Genomic DNA, 17,872 nt, shown 5'->3' on the forward strand with positions numbered 1-17,872 from the left:
GTGCAGGTTTGTTACATAGTTATACACGTGCCATGGTGGTTTGCTACACCCATCAACCTGTCATCTACATTAGATATTTCTCCTACTGCTGTCCCTCCCCTAACTCCCACCCCATGACAGGCCCCATTATGTGATGTTCCCCTCCCTGTGTCCATGTGTTCTCATCGTTCAACTCCCACTTACGAGTGAGAACATGCGGTGTTTGGTTTTCTGTTCCTGTGTTAGTTTGCTGAGAATGATGGTTTCCAGCTTCATCCATGTCCCTACAAAGGACATGAACTCATTCTTTTTTACTCTGCACTGTGGACTCACCCTGAATTCCTTCTTGCGTGAGATCCAAGATCTGGATCAGGACCCCTTTCGTGTTATAGAACTTTAATTGGGGGCTACATTCATTTTTCCACCTTCCTTAGCTCATGTGTGGTAGCCAAAAGCTCGCAAAGAAATTTTACCAATTTCAATATTCCATTAAAAACAACATTCCCAGAACATAGTCAGTATTTCACAGGAACTTGCAGCTCCCAGGGAAATTTCTATATTGAGTGTGGGGCTATTACACTTGACTCTTAGCTCAGTTGGGGGTGTCTAGGGTTGGGAGGACAGAATGGAGAACCTAAAAGCATTACCAAAACAATAGAAATAGACTTCAGTTGGGGCAAACTGAGAGCAGAAATTTAAGCTGACCAGAAATTTAAAGGGAAATCCTGGATACCTGGATGAACATAGGAGAGCTGGGTGCCTGCAAGGCTAAGCGTGTGTGCTGGACTACGGGCACTCCTAGGACAGCTCTGGGGAGGAAGGAGGCAGGAGCCCCTCACCCCTGGCTGACCTCAAGGCCCTGTGCCAGCAGCAGGTAAAAGCAAAGGCTGTCTCATAAACTGCTTGACAATGAAGGCAAAACCTTCTCGCAGAGATGGCCCAAATGTACAGGGAGGTCACGCCGGAAAACCGACCCATCGTTGATTGATCACTAAATTACACTGGCCTAGATATAAATCTTAGAAAGCCAAGCTTAAAAATGACATGAAAAGCTTTAACAAAAGGCTGGCAGCTCAGTGTCCACATGCTGTAGGCACACATGTCTAACCCTCTGAATACAAGGACTTGTTTGCTTATTTGTGGTGGTGGATACCACGAAAATCATGCACAAACCATTTTTAAGCTCATCAGCTATGGTTAGTGTGCGAGTATTTTATGTGTGGCTCAGGGAAGCCCAAAAGTTGGACACCCGTAGCAGGGGTTAGGGCTCAGCAGAAGGAGTCAGGCCAAGTCACTAAACAGACAACTAGCCACAAAGGAAATGGAAACAAATCTAACAACACAACCAAACTCTGCAACAGCAAGAAACGCTTAGGGGGGTGCAGAGAAATCCGATACTAGAATCGCCTCAATATATTATTATCTGAAATGTTCAGTTTTCAATAAAAAGTTACAAGATATGTAAATAAACAGGAGAGTATGCCACACACAGAGGATAAAAAGCAGCCAACAGAAAATGTTCCTAAATGCGCCCAGATTTTAGACTAAATAGGCACAGGCTTTACAGCAGTTATTATAAATGTGTACGAGCACCCAAAGAAACTCTGTCTAAAGAATTTTTAAAAGATTACAATGATATGTTTCCAAAAAGAGAACATTAATAAATAGAAACTATTTTAAAAGAATCAAATAGAAGTCCTGGAGCGAGTTGAAAAGTGTGAGAGGTGAAATAAAACGTCCCTAGAGGGTCTTAACAACAGATCTGAGTCAGGAGAAGAAAAAACTGGAGAACTGGCAGGTAAGTCAACACAGAGGATCTCATTTTAGGAGCAGAAAGAAGAAAAGAATGAAGGAAAAACTAACAGACACTCAGACACCCATGGAACAACATGAATGGAATATTCTTGATAGTCCAGAAATAAATCCTCATATTTGTGATGATTTTCAACAAGGGGTCAATACAATTCAATGAGCAAGGAATAGTCTTTTCTAACAAAGTGTGCTGGGACAACCCGACTCCCAGTGCAGAAGAATGAAGGGGTATCCCTACCTCATCATGCATCAAAAAGTAACCAAGAATGGATCACAGTCCTAAACGTAAGTGCTGAAGCTGGAAAACTCACAGGAGAAAACACATGAGTAAACCTTCATAATCTGGAATTAGACAATGGCTTCTCAGATACAGCACTGAAGCACAGTGGCAATAAGTAGATTATTTGGATTTGATTAAAATTCAGAAACTTTGTGCTTCAAGGGACACCATCAAAAAAGTAAACAGTATCTATCCACAGAATGGGACAAAATATTTGCAAATCACACCAGTAAAATACTTTTATCTAGAACACATAAAGACAACTCAATTTAAACTCAATTAAAAGAAAAAACTGATCTCAAAAATGGGCAAATGATTTGAATGAACATTCCTCCAAAGAAAATACGCCAATGCTCAATAAGCAGATTGGAAGATGTGCTGTGTCACTGTCCTGGGGAAATACAAACCGAAATACAATGAAATACCCTTTCACACATGCCCGGATGGACAATATTAAAAAGTCAGACAACAGCAGGCGCCGGTGAGGAGGCGGAGAATTTGGAAACTTGCACTTCATTTGGATGAATGTAAAATGTTACAGCCTTGTGGGAAAACAGTTGAGCAGCTCCTCAAACGGCCGAACACAAAGTTGACTAGCACTTTCACGCCTGTGTGTGCATCCGAGAGAACTGAGTGCACGCGTTCTGAAAAATCTTGTGCACGGAGGTTCGTAGCACCATTACTCATGACAGGCATGACAGGCAAAACGGCCCAATGTCCATCAGTTGATAAATGGGTAAACAACACGGTATATCCTTACCATAGAATGTTATCCACCAATAAAATAGAAGGCTCTGCTGTATGCGGCTGTGGGGACGAGACTTGAAAGATGATGTTGAGTCGCAAAAGTCTCGGCTGGGCGCGGTGGCTCACACCTGTAAAATCCCAGCACACTGGGAGGCCAAGGCGGGCAGATCGTGAGGTCAGGAGATCAAGACCACCCCAGCTAACACAGTGAAACCCCGTCTCTACCAAAAATACAAAAAAATTAGCCAGGCGTGGTGGCGGGCACCTGTAGTCCCAGCTACTCGGGAAGCTGAGGCAGAAGAATCGCTTGAACCTGGGAGGCGGAAGTTGCAGTGAGCTGAGATTGCATGATTGCAACCACTACATTCCAACCTGGGTGACAAGAGTGAGATTCTGTCTCAAAAAATAAAAAAATAAAAAAAGTCTCACACTGCAGGGCTGTGTGTGGAATGCTTAGAGAAGACGAATTCAGAGAGACATGGAACAGATCATTGGCTGCTGGGCCTGGGGTGGGTGGGGAGAGCAGCCATGGCAGACCTAATGGGTGTGAGGCTTCTTACTGGGGTGCTGAAAGTGTAAGTCTGTGAATGAACTAAAACATCCCTGAAACTGACCACCTGAAATGGTGCATTTTATGGTATATCTTAACAAGGTTCCGAAAATGTGAGAAACACTTGATTCTCCATTAAGCTATTGCAAATGACCCTAATATATAATGTCAAGTTACTAACACATCAAGATGTCAAAAAGAATCATGTCAAATCATCCAATGAACAAAAGGAAATATTTAAACATTAAATAAACTGAGACTTTTCTATTTACCTGTAAATAATGGTGCAGTGCACTGGATGGGCACAGTGTCTCCTCTGCACTGTAGCTTGGACTCCTGCCAGTATGAACATGATTCATGTGTATCTAGCTTTGAGCTCACTTTGTCTATTTCTTTCTACTGTTCTATTATTACCACATACACAGCCAATGACACTGAGAAGCTCTGTTTCTTCCCTCTGCTTCCTTCTGCCTTTCCGTCCTCTACACATCATGTCATTCTATTTCTACTGCACCTGCTCCATTTCAGACTCTTAGTGTGATAATTCAGCAGCTTGTTTTCCTGCCTCTAGGTCCTCTCCCATGAGTCCATCTTTTACTTGTTAACCAGAATTATTCTTTCAAGACAGAAGTGTCAGCGTGATCACCAGATCTGATAACTTGAAAGGCTCCCTGCTTGTAATAAAATAAACCACACACCTGCAGACCACTATGTAACAGCACGGGGGATGACTACAGCTGGGATCAGAGAGACCTGGCTTCTGTCCCGTTTCTCCACCAGCACTAGCGCTGTAATCTCAGGGAAGGTACCCCACCTTTCTGAATGTTTCCTTGCTTACACAACCAGTATAATAATGCCTAAGCAGAAGATCCAAATAAGATCATGCAAACTATCTATCAGATTATCAATAAATTAATCATTTAAAAGATTAATATGCTCATATAATAGTATCCACAGGCCTTCACAATTTAACCTACCCCAAACCTCATGGATTTCACCTCCTGAAGACGACGCTTTATCCACAGTCGAGTACTGACATTTCTTATATGGTACAAGTTTCCATCACTCAAATTCAGCAAAGCATGATTAATTAATTAAAGAACATGACTGGCACTTGATATTCATCCACATTTGCCTGGGAAACTCCTGACTGAGGCCTGTGGTGCCAGAGTAACAATCCTTTTTCCATTTTTGAAAGCATCCTGGTTTGATGGAAATAATTATATGATACAAACTCCATTGTGTTGGAAAGCTGAAGTGCAAAAGACAGGGTTCGCAGAGCTCTTTTTTTGAGAGAACAGCTATCTGGTGCCATCTGGTTCTTTTCTTCTTTTGTTTACCACTGGAATTTGTGAATTCTTCTGCAGTAAACTTGCAAGGTCAAGGTCAAAAATAGCAGAGGAGTCCCAGGCACTCGGGTATGCAGAATGAAAGACAACAGAAGCTTTCAGGGGGCTTTTTGGTTCTTTTTTAAAATCAACACAATTATGATTTCACTGTGCATAAATGCAGCTTAAAGCTACTTAGAATATTTATTATTAAAATACTTGTGGGAAGTTACTTTGATAAACTCTCTAAAGCTAGTCTCTTTCATCTCATTGAAACATACTGCTGTGATGAATTAAGCCTTGTTAGAAACTCAGCTGTCCGTTTATAGCTGAAGTGAGGGGCACAGTCACAGGTCTCTGCAGCCTTGGCCTCCTGGGCTCAAGTGATCCTCCCACCTCAGCCGACTGAGTAGCTGGGACCACAGGCGTGAGCTAATTTTTATTTTTATTTTGTAGAGATGGGAGTCTCCCTATGTTCCCCTGGCTGGTCTTGAACTCCTGGGCTCAAGCGATCCTCCTGCCTCGGCCTCCCAAAGTGCTAGGATGACAGGCGTGAGCTGCTGCACCCGGCCCAGATTATTTACCTTTTTCTCAGAAAACCATGCATTTTATTCCTTGTTCATGAAATGTTCTGCATTGTCTCCAGACATCAAAATCTCATCCCAGAACAAATGTCAATTCTTCCATGAAGCTTTTCCTAATCCCACATCACCTCCCCCTCAACCAGAAGAATTTGTCCTCCCTCCCATGTGACTGTCTTCTCAGCCATTTCAACGGCGTTCATTCATCCACTCACTTGTTCTTCCAAAATGCTGATTTCCTTCTGTGGTTTGGGAAGTTCAGTGCTGTCCCCGTGTGCCATGTCCCACCTTTCCAGTCCACAGGCTGACCTCATATGTTGGTTGCAGAAACCGACTGGCAGGAAGGTGACAGAAAAGAAAGATGTGTGACCCCTGACACCTACCAGTTCACAGTCTAATCGAGGTGCCCAAACCCAGCCTCTAGAAAGGACTGTTGAAATTGCAGAATCATTTTCCGTAGGTACAGAGGGAGACGAAGATGTCATGGCTAGGGTCCTAGAGAAGGGCAAGCAGTATTTAGGGCACACATCCCATGAAGCCTGGGCTTCCTTGGAGGATGGGAGTGGAGACAGGAGACAGCGCTGCACCAGGCCAGATCAGGGCGAATGCAAAGAAAGTCAGTGTGAGAGTGCCACACCCACACCCACTGTGAAGGTTTACGTCTCACAAAAACAACACAAAGCCAGTGAAATACCTCAGTAGGGCTGGCAAGACAAAATCCACAGTTTTGAGAAGACACGTGGATGTGCATGGTATTCAGGGAGAGTTGGGGCGGTGGGAGGTGAGAGGCAGGAAGAATACTGAGTAATCTGTAATCATAGTCCGATCCTTGAGTTGACAGTTGACCAAAACTTCCTTCAGGTAATTCATAAAAGCGTAAATTTGAGGGTGTGGCTCTATTCCTGCATCACAGATTATTAGTAAATGCTAGGCACTGAAAATACATAAAATCAATGATAATTCAGATTATTTGCTCACTTATTAATTGGGTGGTGTTCTTGCTATTGAGTAGATTGAACTCCTTGTCTATTTTGGATATGAACTCCCTATTAGATGTATGGCTTCAAATATCTCCCACTCCATAGGCTGTCTTTTCATTCTTTACTTGTTCCCTTTGTTGTCAAGAAGCTTTTAATTTGGATGCAATTCCATTTGTCTTTTTTTTCTTTTGTTGCCTATCTTTTGGGGTCATATTCAAAGACTCTGCCCAGAACGATGTCATGAAGCTTTTTCCCTTGTTTTTTCTAGGAGTTTTACATTGGCAGGTCTTACATTTAAGCTACTGATACACTTTCAGTTAATTTTGTATCTAGTGTGAGATTGGCATCCACTCCTACTCTCCTGCCATGGACATCCAGTTGCCCAACACTATTTTATTGAGGAAACTATCATTTCTCCATTGTGTAGTCTTAGCAATTTCTCAAAGATCAACTGACCATAAAAATGTGGATTTATTTCTGGGCTCCCTACACCACTGCATTGGTCAATGCATCTGTTTTAATGCCAGTACCATGCTGTTTGGATGACGGTGGCTATCTAGCACATGTTGAAATCAGGCAGTGTGATGACTCCAGTTTTGTTCTTCTTGCTCGGATTCAACTTTAGCTACGTGGGATTTTTTTGTAGTTCCATAGGAATTTTAAGATTCCTTTTTTATATTTTTGTGAAAACACATAATTGGGCTTTTGATAAACATTGCATTAAATCTATAGATTCCTCATTGATTTCCAACTTCAATTTTTTTAAATTAGTGTTTTATAGTTTCAGTATACAAAACTTTCACCTTCTTGGTTAAATTTAGTTCAAAGTATTTTTAATTTTTGCTATTGCAACTGAGATTGTTTTCTTAATTTCTTTTGTGGCTAGACTGATTTCTACATGTTGATTTTCTATCTTGCAAACTTACTAAATTTGTTTATTATTTATAGCAGCTTTTTGATGGAGTCTTTAGGGTTTTCTACATGTAAGATTATGCCATCAGCAAACAGAGACAATGTAACATCTTTTTCCCCAATTTGGGTTTCATTAATTCTTTTTTCTTGCCTAATTGTTTTGGCTAGGACTTCCAGTACTGTGTTGAGTAGATGTGGTGAGAGTGGGGATTCTTGTCTTATTCCTGATGTTACCAGGTGTTTGTTAACATGGTCTTTATTGTGTTGGGGTGCATTCCTTCTACACCTAAGTTGTTGAGGGCTTTTAATCATGAAAGGATGTTGAATTTTGTCAAATGTTTTTTCTGAATCTATTGTGATAATCATATGATTTTAGTCCTTTATTTTGTTTTTTTTGGCATATCAACTCAGTAGCAAAAATGCAAATAACCCAATTAAAAAGTGGACAAAGAACATGAACAGACATTTCTCAAAAGAAGATATACAAAGAGTCAACAGGTATATTTTTGAATATTCAACATCTCTCATCGTTAGGGACATATAGATTAAAACCACAATAAAATATCATCTCACTCAAGTCAGAATGACCATTATCAAAAAAGTTAAATGTTAGTGAAGGCGTGGAAGAAAGAGAACTCTTACACACTGAGGATGCAACTGTACGTTAGTCCAGCCATTATGGTGAACACTATGGAGGAGCCTCAAAAAAATTAAAAATAGAACCACCATATAGTCCCCACAGTCTCACTTCTGGATACGTATCTCCAAGGAATTGAAATCAATGCGTTGAGGAGACATCTCAATTCACGATGGCCATGACATGGAACCCACCTAAGTGTCCATCACCGATGAATGGATAAAGAAAAGGTAGTACATACATACAATGAAACATTATCCAGCCTCAAAAAAGAGTGAAATCCTATCATTTGTAACAATATGAACAAATCTGGAGGACGTTACGTTAAGCAAAATAAGCCAGGCACAGAAAGACAAAGGCTGCATAATCTCACTTATAAGTGGAATCTTAAAAAGTCAAACTCAGAGGCAGAGAGTAGGGTGGTGGCTACCAGGACCTGGGTGAGGGCAGTGGCTACATGGGGAAAGGGGAGATGTTGGCCAAAGGGAACAGAGTTTCAGTGAGACAGGAGGAGTAAGTCGTGATCTCCATAAAGCATGGTGACCATAATTAATAATAATGTATTGGATATTTGAAAATTGCTAAGAGAGAATATGTTAAATGTTCTCATAAGACAAAATAATAAGTATATGGATGATAGATATGTTGATTCACTTGATTTAATCATTCCACAATGTACACACATATTGGAACACTGCATTGTACATTATAAATATATACAATTTTTATTTGTCAATTGTACTTCAGTACAGCTGAAAAAACTGATGAATTTGAGTTAGCACATGTTTTAGTACACCAAGCTCAATGGTGAAGTCATCAACTGGATATTTACACAAGGGCTGAGCTATGGCAAAGTGAAATATAAAAGGTTGCCTAAGAAAATTATAATTAAGAGACATTTTATAGAAAGCCTCTAGAGCAGAGTGCACACATGTACACACACTCTTTATCTCTCTCTCTCTCTCGATATCTATCCATCCATCTCTCATTATCTGTCTCTATACCAGATCACTGTTCATCTGTCATACAGACATGTACACGTCTTAAGAAAAGTTACCCATTTCGTAAACCCTCTCAGTCCACTGTACCCCAGTTCCACTAAAATCACATTAAGTCACTTGCTGTCACACCATGCCAAATTACAACACCTTTTCCAAAAGACAAATGAGAAGCTAGGCGTCAGGTTCTGAGGGTGCCACCTCGTACTTACCAGGTGGAATCTCAGCTCACTGCCAACTTCATCTGCAGGAAAGCTGCGACATCATGGCAAATCAAAGGGTGATTTCTGGGGCTGTATAGGGAAGTGTGGGCTGGGGGTGGGGATGTGCTTCAAAATATCTAGGGAGTTGTGAACTTAGGGCAAGGGCAGGGGACAGCAGATGAAACCCGAGCCAGCTGGTAGGGACGTTCGGTGAAACAAAACTGACTGGCCTTGCCTCAGTAATTGTTGCAGCCCGGTGAGGAGAACATGAAGGGAATTACACAGTCTTCACCAGTACATATGTTTGGAATTTTTAATAAGTTCAGATGGCGGTAGGTGAGAGAGAGAAGGTGGAGGGGTGAATAAGGGAGGAAAACAAGAGATAAGAAGAGAGAGGGAAAGGGAGAGGGAGAGTGAGAGAGGGAGAGAGGGAGAGAGGGAGAGAGAGAGAAGAGAGAAAGGGAGTGAGAGCAAACTCTGTCATACCCCTGCAAGCAAGGCTCTAACTTAGAACCTTCAGGGAAGATTAGAGCAGTAGGAAAAAATAAATACATATTTCTGTGATTTAAAAATAAATTGTGTGTTGTACTTGAGTATTGCATACAACTGCAGTTGCTTATAATCAAATATCTGCCTGCTCTGGAGAAGTATAACCCTGTTATACTGTCACATTGTAGAACACTCACGCAGGGATGCTGACCACCGGGCAGTCCATCACCTTGTGGCCGGGGGATCGACAGGCAGCTGGCTGCACCCTCCCCTGCCTGCGGCTCTCTCCTTCCCTCCCTGGGCTGCCAACTCCTCAGACAGGAAACTCAGCCCTACCTGTACCTTCAGGGCATGTTCTTTCCAAAGTTGTGTCTGGATTTTTCACATTTTCCCAACTTTAAAACCAAATGCTTCACAGATGTGTTCAGCATTTCTGCTCTTTCCAATTATCCATCACACCCTGTTTCTTCAGTCAAGAATGGTGAGAGTTGGCCGGGCGCGGTGGCTCAAGCCTGTAATCCCAGCACTTTGGGAGGCCGAGACGGGCAGATCACTAGGTCAGGAGATCGAGACCATCCTGGCGAACACGGTGAAACCCCGTCTCTACTAAAAAAATACAAAAACTAGCCGGGCGAGGTAGCGGTGCCTGTAGTCCCAGCTACTCGGGAGGCTGAGGCAGGAGAATGGCGGGAACCCGGGAGGCGGAGCTTGCTGTGAGCTGAGATCCGGCCACTGCACTCCAGCCCGGGCGACAGAGCGAGACTCCGTCTCAAAAAAAAAAAAAGAATGGTGAGAGTTCATCAGTATGAAGATGTTCAGCATCGCGTGTATATGTGAACTTGCACGGTCTTTTTTCTAATACCCTCCTCCCTAAGGAATATTGCCTTGCAGACTGCTTTCCTGGCTAACACCCTCACCACCTCCACCACCGCACCATTGATGCGCCAAGCTTCGGCAGGCCTCATGCATCTCTATCGGCTGGGCTCTCACTCATATTTACAGGCAGCAATTCCAATCACAGAAACCGTCAGTCGGCCAGAGCTGCCTTGACAAGCACCACAGACTACATGGTTTAACCACAGACATGGAAGCTGGAGGCTGGAGGCCGAGACCTGGGTGTGACAGGCTGGTTTTCCGGGGGCCTCTCTCCCTGGTTTGCAGACGGTGCCTTCGCACAGTGCCTTCCTGTGGTCATCTCTAGTGCACGTGAATCCAGGGTCTCTCTGTGTGTCCTAATCTCCGCTTCTGATAAGGACACCAGTCAGACTGGATTGGCACCTACTTGCAGGACCTCATTTTAACTTAATCATCCACGGGAGGCTTGGTCTCCAAATAAGTCACATTTTGAAGCACTGGGGATTGGGGTATCAAGGCATCAACATAAATTTGGAGGGGGCACAATGCAGCTCACGGCAGTCCCTAAGGTATCTGTCAGAGAATGTGGAGGCCAGAGCCCGGGGCTCACCCCCAGCGCTGCCAGGGAGTGAGATGTAGAAGGGCCCAACGCCTAGCCTGACGCTGGACATTCATACAGCACTTTCTCAATCTCACCCTGCGTTTCTGATTAAAAGTACAAAAATGTTCCTTATAGAAAACCACACAACAGCAAAAAAGAAAATAAAGATTACGCATACACTTCCTGACTCTATTATTTGCTGTTGATAATGGGTGAATGCCTTTTATTTAGCTCAATATTATAAATGAGGCTATACTGCATGTATAGTTTTGTATCTTGACTTTTTAACCTTACTGTTATGTTCATGAGAATGTTCCTACAATATTAAAAGTTCTTTGTATATATCAGCTTTAATATTACTCTCTCCAGTAATATGAAAAGGGAATAGTTTATTTAATATTCTCCTAAGGTTAGGCATTTATATTCTCTCAAAATTAGTTATATTATAAATAATACTATAATAAATATCTTCGTGTATTCTCACAGTTTTCTTCATTTATCACTATTTTATTTGGATAGGTTTCTAAAAGTAAGATTATTAAGCTAAAGAAAATGACTTTTTAAAAATTTTGAGACAGAGTCTCACTCTGTCATCCAGACTGAAGTGTAGTGGTGTGATCACTGCTCACTGCAGTCTCGACTTCCTGGGTTCAAGCAATTCTCTCACCTCAGCCTCCTGAGTAGCCAGGACTACAGGCGCCACCACACCCAGCTAATTTTTGTGTTTTTTATAGGCACAGGGTTTTGCCATGTTGCCCGGGCTGGTCTCGAACTCCTGGGCTAAAGGGATCCACTCACCTAGGCCTCCCAAAGTGTTGGGATTATGGACTTGAGCCACTGTACCCAGCCAGAATATGACTATTTTAAAGAAAATTGGTACATATTGTCAAATTATTTTTCAATTAATTATTTTCCTATCAATTAAGTTTCCCACAGAAAAGAAAAAGTAAAGTCCTTGTCTCACCATATGCACAACAGCTATGAGGAATAGAATTTTTAAAATTATTTGCTAATCTGATAGGTGAAACAGTATAAGATTATATTATTCTGCACGTTTTGACATGGATTTAGCCATTCTGACTTATCCTCTTCTGCAAATATTTTATTCATGTCTTTTGTCAAGTTTTAAAGCAATTTTACTATTTTTTTGGTTGGTATATGTTACTTATTAAGTATTATTAAAGGTTATTTCCAGTTATCATTTTTAATTTAACTTGCTCTATGAAGTTTAAACATACAACTTTTTGTTTATAAAATAATATTTGTAAATATTTCTCTTTTCATTTTCTGAGATTTTACTTGGAAAATTCTACATCTTAATTCAAGATTATTATTCTCTCACATCTGTGTCTGATTCTTGAAAGGTCTTCTTTGGATCTAGGTTTGGGATCGGAGGAATGGTATTAAATATCTATTTAATTTTATTTTCATAGAAGTTGCCAAGTTTTATCAGTGCAATTTCCTGGGTCATCCTTTGCTGGTTCTTCTGAGAGAAAGATCGCCATTCTTCGCGTACAAGAGTGTGGAAAGCATCTCTGTTGATAGGAAGAGCTATTCATTTTTCTGTTTATTTATGTTTCAAAGTTGAGCCTGCCTCAAACTCATTACCATAGCTATGATCACAGAATTGGAATTCTGGTGCTTTGACCTGCACTTAGGCATGTCCCCTCGGTGATGATTATGTCTCTCTTGTCCCCTGGTTATCAGTTTAATTACTTTGTACGTCCTTCTCATCTTCTGTGTTGGCTGTTGTTTTCATGAGTAGCATGAACATGAAGCAGACGCCCATCTTCCCACCTTCATCCTCCCGTTTCATGGAAACGCAGATGAAATCCCCCTCACGTGGCCAGGCAAATCATATACCTTTTCACACCCCTGATCAATCAAACAGTTTGAGGAAGGCATTATTTTAGACATAGAGGATGCAGCATTGAACAAAATAAGCAACAATCTCTGCTCTACAGAGCTTGATCGAAATAAATAAGCAAACTTTATTCAAGGTCAGATGATGATAAGCAGGAGGGCAGCTGAACCTGCTGGCCCAGAAAAGCCAGCTGCAGGCATTTCCCCCCAGCATGGAATTCAGCGGCATCGCTCTGAGGGTTTGAAGGGAACTGGTTACAGCCAATGTGGAAAGCCCCAGGTGATGGGTGCTAAAGAGGAAGTTAAAGCAGGAAATGCTTCAACGTATTCTTCCTGATGATGAAAAGAAGGAGGAGCAATGGGGATGGGGGTGACGCTGGGACTTCAAGCCTGGATCCAGGCTCCAGCAGGTGGCATTTGAATGAAGACCTTGCATGAGTGGAGGAGTAGTCATCCCAGTTACCTGGGGGTGAAAGAGCTGACAGAGAAGAACAAGTCGAAGGCTCTGAATAGGAGGGTCTGCTGTGTATGAAGGGGGTGGGGGCGTGTAACTGAAGCAAAGGGAACCAGGAGGACAAAGAGGAGCCCAAGGTCTCAGTAGATCTTGGGTTTCCACTTGCATGAGTGAAGGCACCATGCGTTTAGCATCCTCGATGGCCCCATGATCCTGCATCCCTGGATTCATTCCCTTTTGTTGCTCCCACCTATGTGGGGTGGTCAAAGTGGAGGTGTGTGCATTTTACGGTGAGGTCACCACTGTCACTGCAGTTTCCACCTCCATGTTTTGAATCACTCTTTCTGCAGGAAATTGGCTACATGTCAGAAGGACACTTGAGCAGCCCATGAAGCAGTGGGAGTGAGCAGCTGGACTTGTATGTGAGGTTGCATGAACCAGTCTGGCCATGCCTCCACAACCACGGTCCCACCTTCGGATGATGGCAGCCCTAGTCTGTATCTCACTGCAGTCTCCAGAGAGAACCTGAACCTGAATCCCTGGCCAAACCACATCCAAATTCCTTACCTGGAGAAAATGTGTGAGCTGACAGAATACTCTTACGACTAGAAGCTGTTAAGTTTCTGGGGATTCGCAACACAGCCTTACGTGAGAAGCACAGATCCTGCTCCAAGAAGCATGTGACAGAAACACCTGTGATGTTAGGATGCCTGACAGGGCCTGGGCATGGTGGAGGCAGCAGCTCCAGGGAGAAATAGGGAAGAAAAAGTCCGGAGGAGCTGGGGCAGCAGCAGCAGGGCCTCGGGAGGGGGTTTCAAAGCCAGCTGTGGTGACGTCATCTGTCTGCATGATGTGTCGTGATGCTGAGGACAATACCATGGGAAGAAACAGGTTCCTAGGACTCTGCAGGACTCTTCAGAGGCCACACGTGGGAAAGGCAGCGACGACAGCAAGCATCCATGAGTCATTTGGGAGCCACTCCCTTCTCCAGCACGATCAATGTTTTGAATATTGTGTAGAGGTGTCAGGTAGAAAAATATGTATGTCACAAGAAGTGCTTACCAAACCGAGCTGGGCACTAGGGCATGAAAGAAGCTCATCTGTCTTCTCTGGTGATCCACTCTGTTCTTTTAAAACAACGACCACTGAGCCCTCCTAAGAACGAAAGCACAGACAGCTGGGGATGGAATCAAGTGGCAGGCTCATACAGCCTGAAGGTGTGGGAGGTTGCACCTGGGTGTTTTGAATGAAGCATAACACACCGTGATTTGCTGTGTTCCGTGAAAAAAAATAGTGTGAACTCACACTCACTGTATCAATTCCATAATGCACGTGTGTGTTTCACACAGCACGGGATGCCAAGATGAAGGGTCAGTGGCTTCACAGGGCGAGGGAGGATGCGTGTAGCGCCACAGTGTGCCCCACGCCTCCGGGCTGTCCCCCACATGGACACAGCAACAACGATTTCAGAGGAAAACTGATATGAGGCTTTTGAAATCAAGAAAGAGATCAAGAGGCACGGGCAACCTCCTTGCTAAATGTGCACACAGCTATTCCGTGTCCGCTCACACCTCTGACATAGCCAGATGGAGTCAGGGACTAGAGCCATTGAGGTGTCAACTGTGGACTCTAAGTTCACCTCAGCAGTGGTGCTGAGGAGCAGAGAGAACCCAGAACCTGGCTGTCCATGTGGACCAGTGTTCCTCAAACTTGGAGACCATTAAAATGATGATGGGCGTTTTATAAAAACATAGCTGCCCAGTTCCTACCTCCAAAATGGAGAGAACCAGAATCCCTGAGGGATAAGAAATAGGCATAAGTATTTCTAATGAGCACGTCACTGGGTCTGATGCACCCCCAAGGTTAAGAATCACTGGCTTTGGGAGGCCAAGGCAGGTGGATCGCCTGAGGTCAAGAGTTCAAGACCAGCCTGGCCAACATGGTGAAAATCCATCTCTACTAAAAATACAAAAAGTTAGCTGAGTGTGGTGGCGGGCACCTGTAGTCCTAGCTTCTTGGGAGGCTGAGGCAGGAGAATCACTTGAACCAAGGAGGCAGAGGTTGCAGTGAGCCAAGATCGCACCACTGCACTCCAGCCTGGGTGACAGAGCAAGACTCTATCTCAAAAACAAGAATCACTGGCTGTATTGATTCCATCTCTTAGTCTAAAGGTTGTAACAATCTTCTAGTTTTAAAGGGGCCATTTAATTTCGGAAGGGGAAGTGAGGTTGTGGATCAGAGAGTGAACCTATTAGGCAGCTTTTTTTTCTGTCAAGACTGTTGGTGTGCTAGAGGCCTCTGTTAAGAGCCAGCACTACAGTCCTGCTACCCACTGAGAAAGCCAGTCCTTACCCTCACAAGCTGCACTGTGACAGTGCCCGCGCTTACGGGAAGCAGAGAGGCAGTGCCCCCATGAGGGAAAACCAGAGGTAGCTGTGCCTGCCTGCCTTTTGCACACAGTGACAAATAACTGAAAAACAAATAAACAAAAAGAACTAAGGAAAATTTGTACTTTAATTAACACTATCTGGGATAATGTTCTGTGCATTAATTCAGCACCTTTCCTAATCTTTCCAGAAAGATCTGCTCTGGCCGTCACACATGGACCAAAGGGTTACGAAATGGATCCTGCAGGTTTGGTGGGAGGAGCAGGGCTGGGATGGAGCCTCCTGTCCTCGGACTGGTTATCTGACCAAAAGTGACAATAAGGAAACCTTTATATGATGTTTAGAGGTTTAAATTAAAGTAGATATGAAGTTCCCGGTACACAGTCGTTGCCTAATAATGTTTTTCTTTTTCTCCAAGGCATTTTTTCTGCCTAGAAAATAACGAACTGCTCCAGCTCATGTGAAGCACACTTGTAACTTCGCGGCTGCAGAAGCCTTCACTGCAACGCCAGGTTCCCACAAGTCAGGGTAGGTCCCTTCGTCCAGGAGTTCCTGACCTCCTCTGCAGAGGCCAGTCGTAGTGCAAGATACCTGAACGCTTATCGATCTGAGCTGCACTGATGTGCCATCAGCAGGGCTGACCGTACGAGCCTGGTCAAGGCCAGGACACGGTGTCAGGCAGCCTCCCGGGTGACCTTGGACGCTCAGAGCTTGGAAAACTCTCATCACACCCTTGAAATGGAAGCAGTGGGAAAGGCCCACCTTGCAGTGCCACCCATGCACCAGCAACAGGTCAGAGAAGGGACCTCTGGAGGGGAGGGTCCTTCACAGCATGTGGCACGGTGCCCAGAAGCACCTTTCAGAGCCTCGTGGAAGGTTTTGGAATCAAGCATTTAACATTTGCAGGTTTTGAAAGAGGCTTCTCAAATTGAATATTTATGGTTTCAGCCGGGCTACCAGAAGCTGGACAGCATAGGAAGCAAGAAAAAAAAAAAAAAAACCCAGGCTCTGTCCACAAAGCACTCTCTTGTGTGAGACCCTGGCTGCAGCTTACACTGCAAAGGCTGGGGCCATGCAGAGACAAGCAAGCTGCTGTCTGGCTCCCATCAGGACTGGACGCAGAGCTAACACAGACACACGAATGGCCTTCGAATCAGTGTCGTGTTCATACAACAGTATAATATGCTAAGTACCCACCTGGTGTGTTAATATGGAACGTGGCACATCGGTGGACTCTCATAAAATTAATGTTATATTACTATTTCATTGGTTTATTAAACATAATTTTCTTTCACAAATTCCACATGGCAAATCTCTTTGTTTGGCATCATTGTGCCTCTTAGTCCAACTCTTGTCCTTGACTCAGTGGTGAACAACCACATTTTACTACTTTGACCAATAATCGCAATACAAAATATTTATTTTATTGTCAGAAAAGTAAAAGTTTTGGTGTATCTTTGCACAATCGTACTTCTTAAAAGCTTTGTACACGTGTACAAAGGCACTGTCTCCAATGAACTGGCCGCAGGAAATATCCATCTAGAATAATGAGAACACGGTTTGGAATTCTCCCTAAAATACACCAAATATCACTTTTCATAATGTTTGTACAGTATGCTTTGAACAAATATCTTAGTCAATAGAAAATATAATAAAAAAAATCAGTATTCATAATACAGGAATAGTGAATTTTGTGTAAACCCAATGCCGTAATTTTTTGAATGTGTGGTTACCGATACATTGCACGGATTTTAACATTATAAAGGTGTGGATTTCATCCTCACCTGTGCCTGGAGGCCGTTCATTTTTCTGCCACACACACACACACACCTCCTCTGGATCCTTCTAGAAGGACCAAAGGGTGACCCTGAGAGGGTTTACTGATAGGTCTGCCAAGCTCGCTCACTCCGACCTCTGCTTCTTCCCAGACGTCCCGCTGCTGTGTTGGCAGAAGGTACCAGACGCGGGAGAGTGCCCGGGCTGCCAGGCATGTTGTGGGCTCCCCTTGCCACGCTGACAGTGGCCCTGCGACCTCGCCTTGGCCATGAAGAGGCTTCAGCTGGGGAGTGTGTCCTCCCCGCAGCCCCACGCGGCCTGGTCACCAGACCCCCAAAGAGGCTGCCAGTGCTCAGTCCTGCTGCTTCTCTACCAGCAGCAGTAATTCCTTGATTATTTCCACTTAGACACTGCGTTCTCCTCCGTTCTCACACGGCTGT

The sequence above is a fragment of the Colobus angolensis genome, unplaced genomic scaffold (assembly GCF_000951035.1).
Source record: "Colobus angolensis palliatus isolate OR3802 unplaced genomic scaffold, Cang.pa_1.0 Scaffold14, whole genome shotgun sequence".
Taxonomy (NCBI): Eukaryota; Metazoa; Chordata; class Mammalia; order Primates; family Cercopithecidae; genus Colobus; species Colobus angolensis.